This window comes from Littorina saxatilis, linkage group LG8 (genome assembly GCF_037325665.1).
Source record: "Littorina saxatilis isolate snail1 linkage group LG8, US_GU_Lsax_2.0, whole genome shotgun sequence".
In the NCBI taxonomy this organism is placed as follows: domain Eukaryota; kingdom Metazoa; phylum Mollusca; class Gastropoda; order Littorinimorpha; family Littorinidae; genus Littorina; species Littorina saxatilis.
Window position 1 is genome coordinate 57,453,260 of NC_090252.1, and position 18,172 is coordinate 57,471,431.

Genomic DNA, 18,172 nt, shown 5'->3' on the forward strand with positions numbered 1-18,172 from the left:
AACTTTATTACGTCACACACACACACATGCACTCACGCCCACCCGCACGCACACACATACACAAACTGACATTCACTTACAAACACACACACAAACACACACACACACACACCGACCCATATACCCCCAAATCCCCCCCACACACATATCCCCCAAACACACACAAACACACACATACTGCGTAAACTCACACACACACACACACACACACACACACACACACACACACACACACACACACACACACACACTTGTGTACGTTTGCATATCTACACACATGCACATGCTAAAATGAACAGTACATGTACCTAAAATGAACAGTAACTCATGAAAGTAAATACTAGTAAAAACATTTACGTATTGGTTGAGTATCTATATATATATACGACTAGTGTCTGTGTGTCTGTGTGTCTGTCTGTGCGCGATGCACGGCCAAAGTTCTCGATGGATCTGCTTCAAATTTGGTGGGCTTATTCAGAGAGACCCCGGACACAACCTCATCGATGAGATATTTCAACACGTGCTCTCAGCGCGCAGCGCTGAACCGATTTTGGCTCCACCTCAGCTATTTTGGTTCCACCTCAGCTACCCGGGCCCCCATACCGACACACCATAGCCGCTACACCACATCACAACGCCAAAGTTCTCGGTGGATCTTTTTCAAATTTGGACACCGTATTCAGCTACACCCCGGACACAATATCATCGATGAGATATTTCAACACGTGCTCTCAGCGCGCAGCGCTGAACTGATTTGGGTTTTTGTGTTCATTTCACCATTATAAGTAACTCTTCCTTATCTTCTCCAGTGTTTGGCGTTTATCTCCCTTCCTTCGTGTGGCTTTCCCGTTTGTAACTTACTATTACTATTTTTAGAATGTCACTGCGCTGTCCACTGCGCTGTCCACAACGCTTCCCTTGCACCCGTAAGTTGTTCTTACTGTCAAAGTGAAAAGGTCGAATCAATTTATAGCCACGCGAAAAATACACTCTCACCTATCTCTATATATTTATAGATACAGATATGCATATATATATACGGCTTCTCTGTGTGTGTGTGTGTTTGTGTGTGTGTGTGGGCAAAAACCTGTCTATATATTTATAGATATAGATATACATATATATATATACTAGAGATAGGTGAGAGTGTATTTTTCGCGTGGCTATAAATTGATTCGACCTTTTCACTTTGACAGTAAGAACAACTTACGGGTGCAAGGGAAGCGTTCTGGACAGCGCAGTGACATTCTAAAAATAGTTACTCAGAAACGGGAATTTGAGGTGAACGGCGCGAGACAGAGACAGACAGCGTGGCGGTTCACCACAATCACCTTTGAAGGCGAAGTCCTGTCAAACGGGATTGAGAATTTTAGAGCTTATTTCTTAGCCCTATATTATTTGCTGTGGCTTCTCACATGCCAGAACATACAGACAGACAATAGCCGCTAGACCACATCACAAACAGAACTCTACAATACACAGGTTTTTGCCCACACACACACACAAACACACACACACACAGAGAAGCCGTATATATATATGCATATCTGTATCTATAAATATATAGAGATAGGTGAGAGTGTATTTTTCGCGTGGCTATAAATTGATTCGACCTTTTCACTTTGACAGTAAGAACAACTTACGGGTGCAAGGGAAGCGTTGTGGACAGCGCAGTGGACAGCGCAGTGACATTCTAAAAATAGTAATAGTAAGTTACAAACGGGAAAGCCACACGAAGGAAGGGAGATAAACGCCAAACACTGGAGAAGATAAGGAAGAGTTACTTATAATGGTGAAATGAACACAAAAACCCAAATCAGTTCAGCGCTGCGCGCTGAGAGCACGTGTTGAAATATCTCATCGATGATATTGTGTCCGGGGTGTAGCTGAATACGGTGTCCAAATTTGAAAAAGATCCACCGAGAACTTTGGCGTTGTGATGTGGTGTAGCGGCTATGGTGTGTCGGTATGGGGGCCCGGGTAGCTGAGGTGGAACCAAAATAGCTGAGGTGGAGCCAAAATCGGTTCAGCGCTGCGCGCTGAGAGCACGTGTTGAAATATCTCATCGATGAGGTTGTGTCCGGGGTCTCTCTGAATAAGCCCACCAAATTTGAAGCAGATCCATCGAGAACTTTGGCCAGGCATCACGCACAGACAGACACACAGACACACAGACACACAGACACTAGTCGTATATATATATAATATATATAGATATAGATACGGCTTCTCTGTGTGTGTGTTTGTGTGTGTGTGTGTGGGCAAAAACCTGTGGATTGTAGAGTTCTGTTTGTGATGGGGTCTAGCGGCTTTTGTCTGTCTGTATGTTCAGGCATTTGAGAAGCCACAACAGATAATAATTATAGGGCTAAGAAATAAGCTCTAAAATTCTCAATCCCGTTTGACAGGACTTCGCCTGCAGAGGTGATTGTGATGAACCGCCACGCTGTCTGTCTCTGTCTCGCGATTCACCCCGGCGAAGCCGGGTATTCCTCTAGTATATATATACATAACATATTGGACTAGAAAAGTCATCAAACACAAGACCAAACAAAAACAAACTGAGCCGGCTACTTCCGATACGAATAAAGGGTTCGTATGCGAGAGTATTGTTCCTTAAAAATCGAAGAGGAGAGCACTCCGAAGTAAAGCAAGGGACAGCACTAGACTAGTAACTGATTTTCAACGAACGAACTCCAAGAAAGAGTTTACACCAGGGAGATTGGAAAAAAGCGGGCTACAACATCATGAAAGGAATCCACCAAGAGAGTTTAACCATAATTCAGAGAGCAGAAGACGGAACTGGACTGAGAAGCCAGGCTTCAAGAGTTTTCCACGTAATCGTATCCAGATTCGCTCAGGAGTGATCGAGTGATTTGCAACTGTAACTGCCAAGTCATCGACTATCGAGTGAGGAGTACGTATAATTATTCTTTACAGCTGCCACAACTCTTTTCACTATTACTGTCACTAGTATCCGACTATTAATGTTTTGAGATTTACACAGTTTGTACCATTGTGAGAATCTGAATCTGATACAATTACAGTCTTCTTCTTCTTGCGTTCGCCGATACAATTACAGTGACCATTGGGCCATCTGTATTTTTTTCTTTGAGTTTGAGTTTGATGTTTTTATTTTGAGTTTTACTTGTTTGTTGATTCTATTTGGTTCTGGCTGCCGCATGTGGTGGTGTTCGTGGGGAGTACGTCACAGAAGCGGGCTATTTTGTTAACTGTTTACTCATAAATTCTTATTTTGAAAACATATAGGGCCTACATGACTTTTTCAAATTAAAAATCTGTCTGCAATGTGGAAAAGAGGTTGAACTGGCAACAGGAACAGTGAGCTGGTTGATCAACTTGATGACATGGCTGTACCAAGTCATTCAATTGGAACGGAAGGGACAAAAACACCAATGTTTCCATTCTTTGTGCTGAAAGTTTACACTGACAGGGACAACAAGTAAGTGACATTAAACTCTTGTCTTAAATTACCTGTACCACTTGTATCACACACACACATACATATTTAAACATCAAGTTTTTTTGTTCACTTTCAGTGATGGACCTATCTGGTGGCCTGTCATTATTCCAGTGTCTTGTGGGCACAAGAGGCAAAACTGTTTGATGTTACTTTTTGTGTTTTTATTTCTGCATGCTTTATTTGGATTACTAGCAAACCTCTTTTTATTCCTTTGTGCAAATCTATTTGACCTTTATTCTTTTACTTTTAGTGAAAAACAAAAATGCCTGGATTGGTGGGGGAGCTTCTGGACTCCAGGTCAAAAGAACAGTCGGCAGGGTGATGACAGCCCAATAAACATGCCAGAACTGGGCCACTGCTGGCTTTTTGCTGGCAAGTTTGGTAAAGCTGGCCATAAAAAAACCAACACTGGGCCAATTATGGTTTGCCAACAAAGGCCCAGTTATGGCTTGCCATCACTGGCCCATCTCTGGCATTCCAGTAATATTGTCGGCCAGTAAAATGCCTTAATTGGCCCACTGTTGGCACGCCATTGGTGGCCCAGTGCTTGTTTGCCAGCATTGGGCCATAGGTGGCGATTTGCTGGCAATTATAGGTGGGTTTTTGCTGGCACGCCAGCAGTGGGCCAATGCTGGATAATTGCTGGCAAGAAGATCTGCGACAGCACAGCGGTATGACTTTCTCACTTGGAGTGACGTAATGTACAAACAAATGTCGAAATATCTTGACGTCACTCGTGATGATGACGCATTGTCAACTAAATCCGGCCCGCGGTGGTTCTGCAGATGTCCGGTTATTTGTTTTGCATTCAACTTCAAGGAATTTCCAAAGCACCTTCTTCGATTTCAGTACGCGTCCGATCTCCTCCGGCTAGAAGCAAGCGTGGTGAGTTTCACAAACAGTTGTGTGAGCAGGTCGTCGCAACGGCGTTAGATCTAGTATCTTCTTGTTCTTTTCCTCCGTTGTCGGTCTTTTTTTCAACTTTCTTCTGCTGGACGTTTGAGTCAGTTCGCAAAATATAATAGACTTTAAGAAGTCGTCCTCTCTGTAAGAAAGAATCTGCGCGCGCACGCGCGCGTGTGTGTGTGTGTGTGTGTGTGTGTGTGTGTGTGTGTGTGTGTGTGTGTGTGTGTGTGTGTGTGTGTGTGCGCCCGCGCGCGCGGTTGTGTGTGTGTGTGTGTGTGTGTGCGCCCGCGCGCGCGGTTGTGTGTGTGTGTGTGTGTGTGTGTGTGTGTGTGTGTGTGTGTGTGCCTTTTTCCTTTCTTTGTGTGATTGAGTTTGTTTTGTCTCTGTCAAAAGAAAAGCACCATAGGCATTACCATAAGCTTACTTGTAACCAAACAAATTGCATCTTGTGAATGTTGACATTGAGTATGTGTCTATTCACTCCAGGACAAAGATTTGTGCAAGTGTCTGACTGCCCAACTGGATAAGATGCAGCTCGCCTGGGTCTCAGTTCCTGAGAGAAACGCAAGAGAGCTGTCCGAGACAACGTAAGCTTCGCAGGTTAGATCAAAATACATATTCCTGTTGACCCCTTACTTCTGCTTGGCATTTTAGTCAGTTCAGAAAATATGATAGATTACAAGAAGTCGTCCTCTCTGTGAGAATGCCTCTGTGTGTGTATGTGTGTGTGTGTGTGTGTGTGTGTGTGTGTGTGTGTGTGTGTGTGCGCGTGTGTGTGTGCGCGTGTGTGTGTGAGCGCGTGCGCGTGCGTGCGTGCGTGTGCTGTTTGCTTGCATGCCTGCGTGTATGCTTGCGTTTGTTTGGTTGTTTGGTTGTGTGTGTGTGTGTGTGTGTGTGTGTGTGTGTGTGTGTGTGTGTGTGTGTGTGTGTGTGTGTGTGTGTGTGTGTGTGTGTGTGTGTGTGTGTGTGTGTGTGTGTGTGTGTGATATGGAATAATGAATTAAAACCAACAAAACTCGTTTGCTTTCATGTTTCAAGAGGTGAACGGCAGGAGGACTTGAGAGTTTCAATGGCTTACCGTAGGCTACGACGTCAGGACAAAGAAAAGAAGCGTTATCTCAACGTTGCGGATGCGAACAGAGAAATGACAGAATCAAGACAATCCTACGGAGGTTTACTGGGAAGTGAACAAGAAACATTCCTGCCTTTGGTCATCATGTCTCGAGTGTGAAATTTAGAACGCTGTACAAATAAAATAAAACAGTGAGCAACTGAAAACAAAGCGTACGTTTCTGTAATGTTTCGGTAATGAGTCGTTGCTGTTTGGAAGCTTTACATTTGTTTTGTTTTTAATATATATTACTGTATTGTTGTTGTGCCCGCTATAACTGCGTTGATGACGATATTCTGTCAAAACCACTGCCTTTACTTGCCAGATAAGTTACACGACAAATGTGATTAGCATTTCAATTGCATTTTACTGATGAATTTGATAATTACGCATATGCATATTGCTAATGTACAGCTTGACAGCATTGCCCTTTGCTTTATTTGCGCACGTCTTGCCGCCAGCATGGGTTGAAAAGTCCATTGATGTGCTGTGTTTTGTTATTGTTATTACATTCACAGTAAAAAATGACAAAACAAAGCATATTTATAGACTTCTAACAACCATCTATGGGCTAACAAGACTGTGCAGATCGAGTACATGAATAGAGCCGTCATTCTATCCGAATCAGTGGTATTGGTATATTTCCTGCAACTTATTGGCATTTTGCTGGCAATGGTAAAGACAGAAATATGGCATTTTGCCGGGCCACAACTGGCCCGGTAATTTCAGCAGGTAAAGGGCCATTAACGGAAAATATATGGAAAAAAGTTTTTTTTATATGGAACTAAAAACCTGCAAAATGCTGGCGAAATGCTGGCAAAATGCTGGGTTTTTGATGGCAAGCCATCAATAAGCCATCAAATAAATGATGGGTTTTTGCTGGCAAAATTCTGGCAAAATGATGGCAAGCCATCAAAAAGCCATCAAATAAATGATGGGTTTTTGCTGGCAAAATTCTGGCAAAATGATGGCAAAATGATGGCAAGCCATCAAAAAGCCATCAAATAAATGATGGGTTTTTGCTGGCAAATTGCTGGCAAATTGCTGGAAAAATGATGGCAAGCCATCAAAAAGCCAGCAAATAAATGATGGGTTTTTGCTGGCAAAGTGCTGGCTTGCCAGTGATGGCCCATCAATTTGCCAATGTGCATACGGGTAATATGCCAGCATTGGGCCATAGGTGGGCCTTTGATGGCAGTAGTTCTGGCAACTGGCATTGCCATCAAAACGCCAGCAGTGGCCCAGTTCTGGCATGTTTATTGGGAGAAGGCTGTACCAATGAGTCATTCAGATAGAAGGGGAAGCAGACACCAAGGATTCCATTCTCTGTGCTGAAATTGTGAAAAGTTGTACTCCTAACCAGTAAGTAAATTATTAAGGACAAATTATAAAATTTAAAAACCCTGTTTTTTCTGACTTTTCAAATGTAATGTAATTTGCAATACAGTACTAGCGTAGCTGAATTTGGTATTTATGATCCACTGTTGTGTAATGTTTGCAACACACACACATACATTCAAATATAAACTGCGTCTGAATCAGTGTTGGACATTTCTTGTTTGATTCACTGTCTTGGATCACATTTTCAATTTTTTTGGGCTTTTCTTGGGTGTGTGTTTGTTTTTGTTTAGCCCTTAATTGTGATGCACAGACACACACACACACACACACACACACACACACTTAAAGACACACTTCCTTTTAGGACCCTACTTTTTTCATATTTTCTGTGAATAACCTCAGTGAATCACCAATCAACAGCCTTTTTAAGACACCCAGGGGTCCTTTTTAAGGCCTATTTTTCTCAGATATGTTGAGGTCTAACAAGGGGAGTTCCACTGTATGAGCAAGCCTTAGTTCTATGTTTAAGTATAACAATGGGGGAAGTGCATCTGACTTTATATTTGTCATATCATTTTAAAAGCCCCTAAAAAGACTAACATGATTTTTCCTTTATATTATTTACATATATGACATTATTGATCAACATAACATGATCTTGCAACTTCAGTTTATGTTCTGAAAAGTTTTGTTGATCATCATTATAAAAATACAGTCAAGAAATTTCTGGCTGGATACTCAGTCCTCTCTTGTGTTACAGATGCTGTGAAGCGACAGGAGGTGCTCCTTCGGCAGATAAGGACAACAACAAAGAGTTTTGTATCACTTTATGGAACTTGTTATATCTTTCAGGGTCCTAAATGGAGGGTTTCACTGGAGCAGTGACTGTTGGACAACAAGTGCAGGGTGTGTTCGGACCTCCTGGATCAACATGTGTGGAGAACTGCTGAGGGCTTGAACTTCATGGGTGTGTGTAGGACATTTCATATTAGATTTTGATATTAACATATTCCTGTGGTGCTATATTATTTAAATTATATGAGTAAATGAATATGTCTGTATGAATGTACGTATTTGATATGTCATTGTGGCATAGATATATAGACCTATAGCAATAACAAGACATACATGCTGTAAATATATGCTTTTATGCTCTCCCTGTACACATCTGAATTAACTCTTTTATTCTTTGGTTTTAAAAAGTGGCTCTGAAATTTTAACCCTTTTTTTTTAAAGACTTACACTTTGAAATAAACTTATATTTTTAATTTCCCCTGCCCCAACGCTTACTGGAGACACCGGGTTCTAACCTAACCCAACGAAAAACTATAATGCATGTAGCAGATCTGAAATTTTTAATACACTTTTATCATCAACACTCTCACATACCTTGTTGTTACGAAATAAAAACTCTGCTGAACAATCCCTGTCAATGCGGTCAAAGCGCATAGGCCAATCTTGAAGGTTAGGGTTAGCAATCCGCTCGACTGTTCATGATCTGATTAATCTCCCCATGTAAGTGCATGCACGTTGACCGCATTGAGAGGGATTGTACAGGCAGAGTTTTTATTTCGTGACACCGTCATCCTCCCTGCGTCCTTATTTTTACCAGCGTCTTAGCGTATCACTAACTCATGTGAAAGGATTTTCCCTTTGAGGACGTTAAGGACCCCCTAGTTTATTTATTTATTAGAATGCCTCAGTGTGTCAGACACACTGGGTTGAAATATTGTATAACATATGCCATCCCAATGGCGTACCTCTGATAGTTTCTAGCCAATCTCTACATAAACACCGGCTGGGCAATACTCCTCGGATCCGCAAATTACAGTGGACATTTGTTTTCCAGGAAGAAAAGCGCGTGTCAAGGTTGCAGCTACTAGTGTTGTTGCAAGGCCTGCGGCAAGGTCGCAACTAACTTTGATGTAGTCGCGAGGTGGGTGTCAAGGTTGCAGCTACCCGTGATGTTGCGAGGCTCGCGGCAAGGTCGCAACTAACTTTGATGTAGTCCTGAGGCGCGTGTCAAGGTTGCATCTACCCGTTTGTTTGTTTGTTCGTTCATGGGCTGAAACTCCCACGGCTTTTACGTGTATGACCGTTTTTACCCCGCCATTTAGGCAGCCATACGCCGCTTTCGGAGGAAGCATGCTCTGTATTTTCGTGTTTCTATAACCCACCGAACTCTGACATGGATTACAGGATCTTTTTCATGCGCACTTGGTCTTGTGCTTGCCTGTACACACGGGGGTGTTCGGGCACCAACGAGAGTCTGCACACAAAGTTGACTCTGAGAAATAAATCTCTCGCCAAACGTGGGGACGAACTCACGCTGACAGCGGCCAACTTGGTACAAATCCAGCGCGCTACCAACTGAGCTACATCCCCGCCCGCATCTACCCGTGATGTTGCGAGGCTCGCGGCAAGGTCACAACTAACTTTGATGTAGTCGCGTGGCGCATGTCAAGGTTGCAGCTACTAGTGTTGTTGCGAGGCTCACACCAAGGTCGCAACTAACTTTGATGTAGTCGCGAGGCGCATGTCATGGTTGTAGCTACTTGCGATGTTGTCGTGACCAGCTGCAACTAACGTAGTTGTCACGATGTGTTAAGATCGCAAAATCGCAGTGATGTCGCAGCGACTGTTCTTATCTGTAAGGGTTTGTGTATTTCTGTACATGCATGTGTACCAACAGCAGCAGAATATTTGTACAACTTTGTTCTCTTTCTTATTAGAACTTATTTTTATATTTATCAAGGTCACAGATGTCGGATACCACAGCAGCAGTGAAGGGTGAAGGATCCACTTCAGTCTGTCTTCTGATTGAATAGACCAACATGTGTGCAGACCCGCTGAGTGCCTGTGCTTGCTTGGTGTGTAAAAATGCATTCAATCAATCAATCAATCAATCAATGAAGCTTATATCGCGCATATTCCGTGGGTACAGTTCTAGGCGCTCTGCAGTGATGCCGTGTGAGATGAAATTTTATACCGATAGTAATTGCAGCCATTTCGGCGCATATTTACCTTTCACGGCCTATTATTCCAAGTCACACGGGTGTAGGTAGACAATTATTAACTGTGCCTAAGCAATTTTGCCAGGAAAGACCCTTCTGTCAATCGTGGGATCTTTAACGTGCACACCCAATGTAGTGTACACGGGGGGGAGTTCGGACACCGAAGAGAGTCTGCACACAAAGTTGACTCTGAAATAAATTTCCGCCGAACCTGGGATCGAACTCACGCTGACAGCGGCCAACTGAATACAAATCCAGCGCGCTACCAACTGAGCTATATCCCCGCCCCATATACTTAAAAGGCATATGTCTGTGAATCACACTTTTGATTGCCTAGAAATTAATATGTCATGCCATCCAAATGGTAATGTTTTCTTTGTGAAAGGTAAAGTGTGTGTTTTTGTGCATGTTTGTTTGTATGTGTGATTTGTTGTGTGCACTTGTGCATGTGAGAGAAAGAGAACAGTGTGTGGGTGTGTGCGTGTGGTTGTGTGTGTATGGTTGTGTTGTGTAAGTGTCAGTGTAATTGTGTGAGTATTTGTATGTGTGAGTTTGTGTTTGTTCTTGTGTATGTGACGGAGAGACTACAGTGTGTGTGTGTGTGCGACGGAAAGAGAGATGGACAATTTGTTCCTGGCTGGGGGTATGTTGTCCCTTTGCTAGTTGACGACTGTGCAAGAGGCATTGCAATTATACTTGATTAATATTACACTTATATTACTATTTTCACGTTTATGAATTGCTGTTTTAAAATATGTGTAACCATATAAAGATTATTTTGTTATTCCCAACACACACACACAGGCATTTTAACAATATAGGTTCCTATAAAATGTGTTATGGTTTCGCTACTGTTTGCATAGTTTTTCATTACAGCTTTGTCATTGCAGGTTTCATTCCATACTCTGGAGGGGATGTCATTGGCAAAGCAGCCTCCAGTTTACTACAGGCAGATGAGTGATGAAGAACCTTAACACCACTTGCAGAACAGTCAAAGAAGATGCCACACAAGAAAAACCTGTATGTACACCTGTTACGAATTCATCAAGCAGATGCAAGTGGCGAAGGACTTGTATACAAGTTACAGAGCAATCAAACATATATGTCTACTTGCAAAGAACCTAGACAGCAGCTACAGAACGGTCATGCAGATGCCATAGGCCATTTTATGACATTATCATATCCGTGACAGTGTTTGAAAAAGGAAACATGAGCCACACTTAAAAATGTTAAACTGAAAAACTGTCTGCAAGTAAACATTCACAAAATGTATTACTTTATTAAAACAGTTTTACTCAACTGAGTTATCAGGTAAGTCTTAATAATGAGCAGTGTTATTCCGGTTGGACCAGTCATAAACAAAATAAATTCCCCGATCATTTTTTGAAGTTAGCTCTATCCTCGCGCTAAAAGCCGGGTCAAACTATCCCCTCGTTTTGGAGCTGATAAGTTTCTTATCCCAGGGTTAGTTGAAAAACAACATGGCGGCAGTCGCACTTCAAGTGCGAAGAAACCATGTTTTCACATGCAGGAATAACCTGTTTGATGTATATGAACTGTTAAAAAAATTGTCGGATTTGCAGCGAAAATGTGTGTGATCACTAACGGTGTTTAAAACGAATTTGAACTTCAAGTCGAAATTGCGATCCACCAACCCCTACCCTTTCCCTCCAACTTACTTCACTTGAATCCTAGAACAAATGTCCTTGTTGCGCCGCATTTCGCCTTACCTAATGTGAATTTGCGCAAGAAAACAACAAAGCGAAGAAAACAATGGCACGAGAACAAGACCGGAACCAAGTTTGAAGAAACATTTCGTCATGCTTTTCATGACGTCATGGGTCATTTAGAAAAGAGTGACGTCACCTTTCAAACGCGGATTCGTGAATTTAGAATGGCCTTGACATTCTATCATGCGCAGAGATGCGGAAATCCCCATGCCAAAAATAGATCGAGGGGAAAGCTCGGGTTAGTTATATTTTCTGCAGTCTCGACACATGCATTGCTCTAAAGTATCAATGATATCTTAGGGATAGATAGTCCGAGCTAAGCTTTTATCCCGGGTTAAGATAGACCTCGACACATTCATTCCGGCCCTGGACCCCAGTCTATTTCTTCGAGACAGTAGATCCTCAGCCTGGACTTGGGAGATAAATCATAAAGACCCTAGTTGACCCCCTTGACTAAATGCTGAGGAGACATAGTCATAGGTGCGTTGAGGGTAATTCTGCTAATTCTTCCAAAAGCATGCCCCCTCTCCACCCCCACCCCCCCCTCTCTGATCCCATTCACACCCCCTCCCCCACCAAACCCCACCTTCTGCGGCTTGAAATTTGTTTTTCCAAATAAAGCTAAACAGTGCGATCTGGTACTACTTGAGCTAAGGTATTTGCCACTATAGCCTAATTATCATGTTACCAGTTTGTGTGTGTGTAAGTGTGTCAGGGTGGGAACTTTTGCTTTTCTCAGTCCAATTCTAAATACTTTTAACTGTGCAGAGGGTGGTGCACCTTAACTTGTGGAATGCAATTCTTATGGGTCATTTTGAGATTGATGCGCCAACGGCACATGGTGCGTTAGTAAAGTGAACCCTAAACATTGACCATTCATTTGTAGATAATTTATTAAGAGTGTGAGCTTTGGATACTTTTGTTTCAAGCGGTTGCCTTGTGAAGACATGTAATACAAATGATGCAATGGGTCACATACATCTGTTTTCATAAATTTCGTTGATTTTATATTTGTATTTGTTATATTTAGTCAAGTTTTGACTAAATATTTTAACATCGAGGGGGAATCGAAACGAGGGTCGTGGTGTATGTGCGTGTGTGCGTGTGTGTGTGCGTGTGTGTGTGTGTCTGTGTCTGTGTGTGTGTAGAGCGATTCAGACTAAACTACTGGACCGATCTTTATGAAATTTGACATGAGAGTTCCTGGGTATGAAATCCCCGAACGTTTTTTTCATTTTTTTGATAAATGTCTTTGATGACGTCATATCCGGCTTTTCGTGAAAGTTGAGGCGGCACTGTCACGCCCTCATTTTTCAACCAAATTGGTTGAAATTTTGGTCAAGTAATCTTCGACGAAGCCCGGACTTCGGTATTGCATTTCAGCTTGGTGGCTTAAAAATTAATTAATGACTTTGGTCATTAAAAATCTGAAAATTGTAAAAAAAACAAAACAATTTATAAAACGATCAAAATTTACGTTTACCTTAATTTCCATCATTTGCTGATTCCAAAAACATATAAATATGTTATATTCCGATTAAAAACAAGCTCTGAAAATTAAATATATAAAAATTATTATCAAAATTAAATTGTCCAAATCAATTTAAAAACACTTTCATCTTATTCCTTGTCGGTTCCTGATTCCAAAAACATATAGATATGATATGTTTGGATTAAAAACACGCTCAGAAAGTTAAAACAAAGAGAGGTACAGAAAAGCGTGCTATCCTTCTTAGCGCAACTACTACCCCGCTCTTCTTGTCAATTTCACTGCCTTTGCCATGAGCGGTGGACTGACGATGCTACGAGTATACGGTCTTGCTGAAAAATGGCATTGCGTTCAGTTTCATTCTGTGAGTTCGACAGCTACTTGACTAAATATTGTATTTTCGCCTTACGAGACTTGTTCATACTTCTGTTGAGCTGGCAGTGAATTATTTAATCTTACTTCCATGGAGCATGCGTGTATAAATACTGAAGTTTGTGGTTTTGCTGAATGACTTTGAAGAGAGATGGTTCATATAATGCCTGCCTTTGTTTTCCCGGTATTGTCTGAGGCAAATAAGGCCTGTCGTTGGTACATTTACCTATTACATTCTTGATAGATTTTTTTTTTAATTCGTGAACAAAAAAGGATTTTCTGAGGAATGTTTACGTTTTCATTCTAATGGTTGGCAATAACTTGCAGTCTAGCTGCTTGTGACTTTTTATTCACCAGTAATTGTTTTTAGTCTTGCCCTTATATAATCATTGAGGGCATTTTTAAAAAAAATGAAATAGGGCTGTTATTCATATATATTGTTATATTTTGTGCTACTGAGAATTTTAAATGAAATGAGGCAGAGCGCTGTTTTAAGGTCTGAGAAACAAAGGGACATAAAAAGTAAGCTAATCTTCAAGAGTAAGTGATAATTATGGGGAACCAATCTCCTGGCACTTGAGAGAATAACAACGATTGACATGTCTATTCATGCTTGTTGGACATGTTGTATGCATTTAGAGTCTATTCATGCTTGTTGGACATGTTGTATGCATTTAGAGCGCTTAAATTGCTTTGTTTCTTAAATAGTAAAATATGCTACTGACTTGTTGGAAGAGACTGTTGCCTGAGGAAGATTTTGTTTTCATTGTAAATGATATGATACATGCATTAATTTACATTCTTCTATGTACCCTGATGTCTTGGTGGCGATATTTATATATTTTTTCTCTATCTCTGATTTTGTCATAGACAGTAACCGCTGTCAGTATTGATTTTGCAAGCCTATCTGGTTTTATTTGGATGCACTCAACCATACCACCACTTTGTAACTGATGTAACTTGCTGCTCCTTTAAATTCAACGTAACATTGTTGGAGTGGGATTTAGCCTATGCGTCATCTTTCCTACATAATGGATAATACTAAGCAAGCTTACCGAGACTAAATGAATATAACATATTTGAATATTCCTGCTATTCAGGTTTTAACAATTGCATACATGTATTCTGTATTAATTGTTCAACATTTTACGCATGCATGTGACCTATGTGCTTATCACATTCATTATCATAGGATATCTATGTCCCAATTTAGGCTTGTTTCAAAGCAGAACATGCGCTAGACATTCACATGTTTTTATTCAAGGCGTGTTTCAACTGTGAATTTTTTGCTTTAATATAATGTACATGCTGTTGATTATTTATGCCCTGCCAAAGAATAACAAAAATTAAAAATATTATTCTTGTATGTTTTGTTAAATGTGAAAGACAGTGCCTGCAGTCATTGGCCAGATGCCATTTGAGCATTCATGCACACAATCAATTCATAAAAACAAATATTAAGCATGAATTAGGGCAATAATTGCATCCACGTTACTTTTGTATGCTGTGGTACATTTACCATAAAGTACTACAGTATACTATAGTAAACTATAGTAAAAGTACTATAGTACAGAAAAAATACCACGCTTTAGTGCAGTATACTATTACAGACATGAGACCAGCAAATGTTCAAAAAGTAGGAAAGTAAGCCGGGGTCCAGGGGCCGCTTAGGCCCCTGGTGGGGTCCAGGGGCAACGCCCCGGTAGGGGGTTCAGGGCTGACGGAAAATGAATGTTAGAATTATAAAGGCCATTTTGGGGCCTCTCCTGATAGCAAAAAATGAGATCATGCCTTTTTAAAAAGCTGTAAAACCCACAAGAATAATATGTTTTAGCATTTTAAACAAAAGTGTGATTTATAACAATTACACACACACAAAACTTTCCCCTTATTTTTTCAGTTGCTAATGAAAGATGAAACACCCGACTACGTTCTCATCAACTAATTTCGGTGGTGCACTCGTCCTATCGCAAAAAGAAACAAGAAGGGCAAAGCCCATACGACTCACATGCTTTACACATTTTTCCTACCAAAATACATGTGACCTTGACCCAAGGTCAAGGTCATCCAAGGTCATGCAACACAAAGCTGTTAATTCAAGACATAGGAAGTACAATGGTGCTTATTGGCTCTTTCTACCATGAGATATGGTCACTTTTAGTGGTTCACTACCTTATTTTGGTCACATTTCATAAGGGTCAAAGTGACCTTGACCTTGATCATATGTGACCAAATGTGTCTCATGATGAAAGCATAACATGTGCCCCACATAATTTTTAAGTTTGAAACAGTTATCTTCCATAGTTCAGGGTCAAGGTCACTTCAAAATATGTATACAATCCAACTTTGAAGAGCTCCTGTGACCTTGACCTTGAAGCAAGGTAAACCAAACTGGTATCAAAAGATGGGGCTTACTTTGCCCTATATATCATATATAGGTGAGGTATTCAATCTCAAAAACTTCAGAGAAAATGGGAAAAATGTGAAAAACAGCTGTTTTTTAGGCAACATTTATGGCCCCTGCGACCTTGACCTTGAAGCAAGGTCAAGATGCTATGTATGGTTTTTGGGGCCTTGTCATCATACACCATCTTGCCAAATTTGGTACTGATAGACTGAATAGTGTCCAAGAAATATCCAACGTTAAAGTTTTCCGGACGGACGTCCGGACGGACGGACGTCCGGACGGACGGACGGACGGACGGACGGACGACTCGGGTGAGTACATAGACTCACTTTTGCTTCGCATGTGAGTCAAAAAATGACAAAAGTTCGCTTGCATTTATTTTATAGAATTCTCGCGACCTGGCGAAAAAAATGTCGATGCACCTCTAGCCCTATGTATTTGATAGTGGTACCGGTCAGTATCAACCACAACCAACCACTCAAAACGTCGTACTTTGCCGTAACCTGACCCTGGGGTCCGGAGCCAAATCGCCGACAGGATTTTTGAGTGGGCGTGGTTTGCAGCGAAAGTTATCTTTTTCTAGCTTGCCCCATGCATAGATGCTACACCAAGTCCGTATTTCACCACGCAGTGGCCGTTGTCGCACCACGTGCACACGGCCTGACCGGGAATGGATATCTTGGCGATACTGTCGCCAATGAGCTGGCGCCTTTCTTTCTTGTTGATAGTGACAGTCACTTCTTCTGACAGCCAGTTGGCTTTCCACTTGTTTTTCACACTTTGGTCGTCGATCGTAAGAGCTTCCACAGCCGACAAAACAATACGGAATCCAGACGCCATGATGCTACCTTTTTCACCTTCGGCGTTTGGAGATTGGCAGCCAATCAAAACAACCCACAAACCGCCATCGGTGAATAATTAAGCCCCGGCGATAATCGTCGGAGATCGACAGCCAATCAAACGCGACCCATGATACTGCTATGGGTTCACGCGAGTGCTGGGGTGCTGGGGTGCGAATGCACTGACTTCAGACGCAGACAGCTTCAGCTGAACGGTTCATACCACCACCCCCCTCCCCCCTTTTTTCTCAACGAATTTGCATCGATCTCAAGTATGGTCTGTGAGCTAAGGAAAATATCGGAATTCCGATAAAAATCGGACCAGTCCCATAGTAAAAGTACCATAGTACACTGTACCGCGGCCAAAGTACTTCACTGTACTGTGGTATACTATAGTATACTGTGGTATACTATAGTATACTATAGTATACTACAGTACATTTACTGTGGTAAACTATAGTATACTACAGTATACTATAGTATAATATAGTATACCACAGTACTTTTTTTTTTCAAATGACCAAAATCCTATAGTACATTTACAAATACTATAGTATACTATAGTATACTATAGTATACTATAGTACATATAACACAATGTACTATAGTATACTATGGTACATTTACCAAAGTACTTTATTGTACTATAGTATACTATAGTACATTTACTATAGTATACTTTGGTATACTATAGTACTTTTACTATAATAAACTGTGGTACCTTTTCGCCTGGGCAGTCTTTCCACATCAGAGACTGCTTGTCGTGCACCTCCACTAATGTGGTGTACCTCATAGACTGTGAAAAGTGCCACGGCAAGCAGTATGTGGGGGAGACTGGTCAGACTGTCCGTCGCAGGTTCTATGGCCACACATACGCCATTCGGAAGGACGTGGACACCCTGGTGGCGAAACACTTCAGGTCCCCCGAGCATTCCCTGTCTGACATGAGGGTGACAGTAATTGAACAGGTCAAAGTTGATAACGTGGACATCCGGAGGCAAAGGGAGAGGTTCTGGCGGTATAAGTTGCATACCAACTATCCTGAGGGCCTGAATGTGTTTGACTGAAATGTATAAGCCTACTCAGGATAGGTGTTGCGCGATTTGTATCGCTTTGGGCTTGCCTGTGCCTTTGGATGTCTACCTTTCCTTTTTTGGAAGTACATAAGGGATCGCTGAAAATGCAGTTTGTTTCCTGCATGTGTGTGTGTGTGTGTGTGTGTGTGTGTGTGTGTGTGTGTGTGTGTGTGTGTGTATGTGTGTGTGTGTGTGTGTGTGTGATAGAGAGATATATATATAGAGAGAGAGATATAGAGAGAGATAACGAAATAGAGAGAGAGAGAGAGAGATATAGAGATATATATAGAGATACATATATATATATATACATAGAGAGAGAGAGAGAGAGAGAGAGAGAGAGAGAGAGAGAGAGAGAGAGAGAGAGAGAGAGAGAGAGAGAGAGAGAGAGAGAGAGAGAGAG

The 18,172-nt window shown here is 41.5% G+C and overlaps 1 protein-coding gene across 1 annotated transcript in view; it reads right to left on the reverse strand.

Annotated features, from left to right (window-relative positions):
• Positions 1–18,172, reverse strand: part of LOC138974393 (uncharacterized) — a 270,189-nt gene that overhangs the window by 70,628 nt on the left and 181,389 nt on the right. The window lies entirely within an intron of this gene.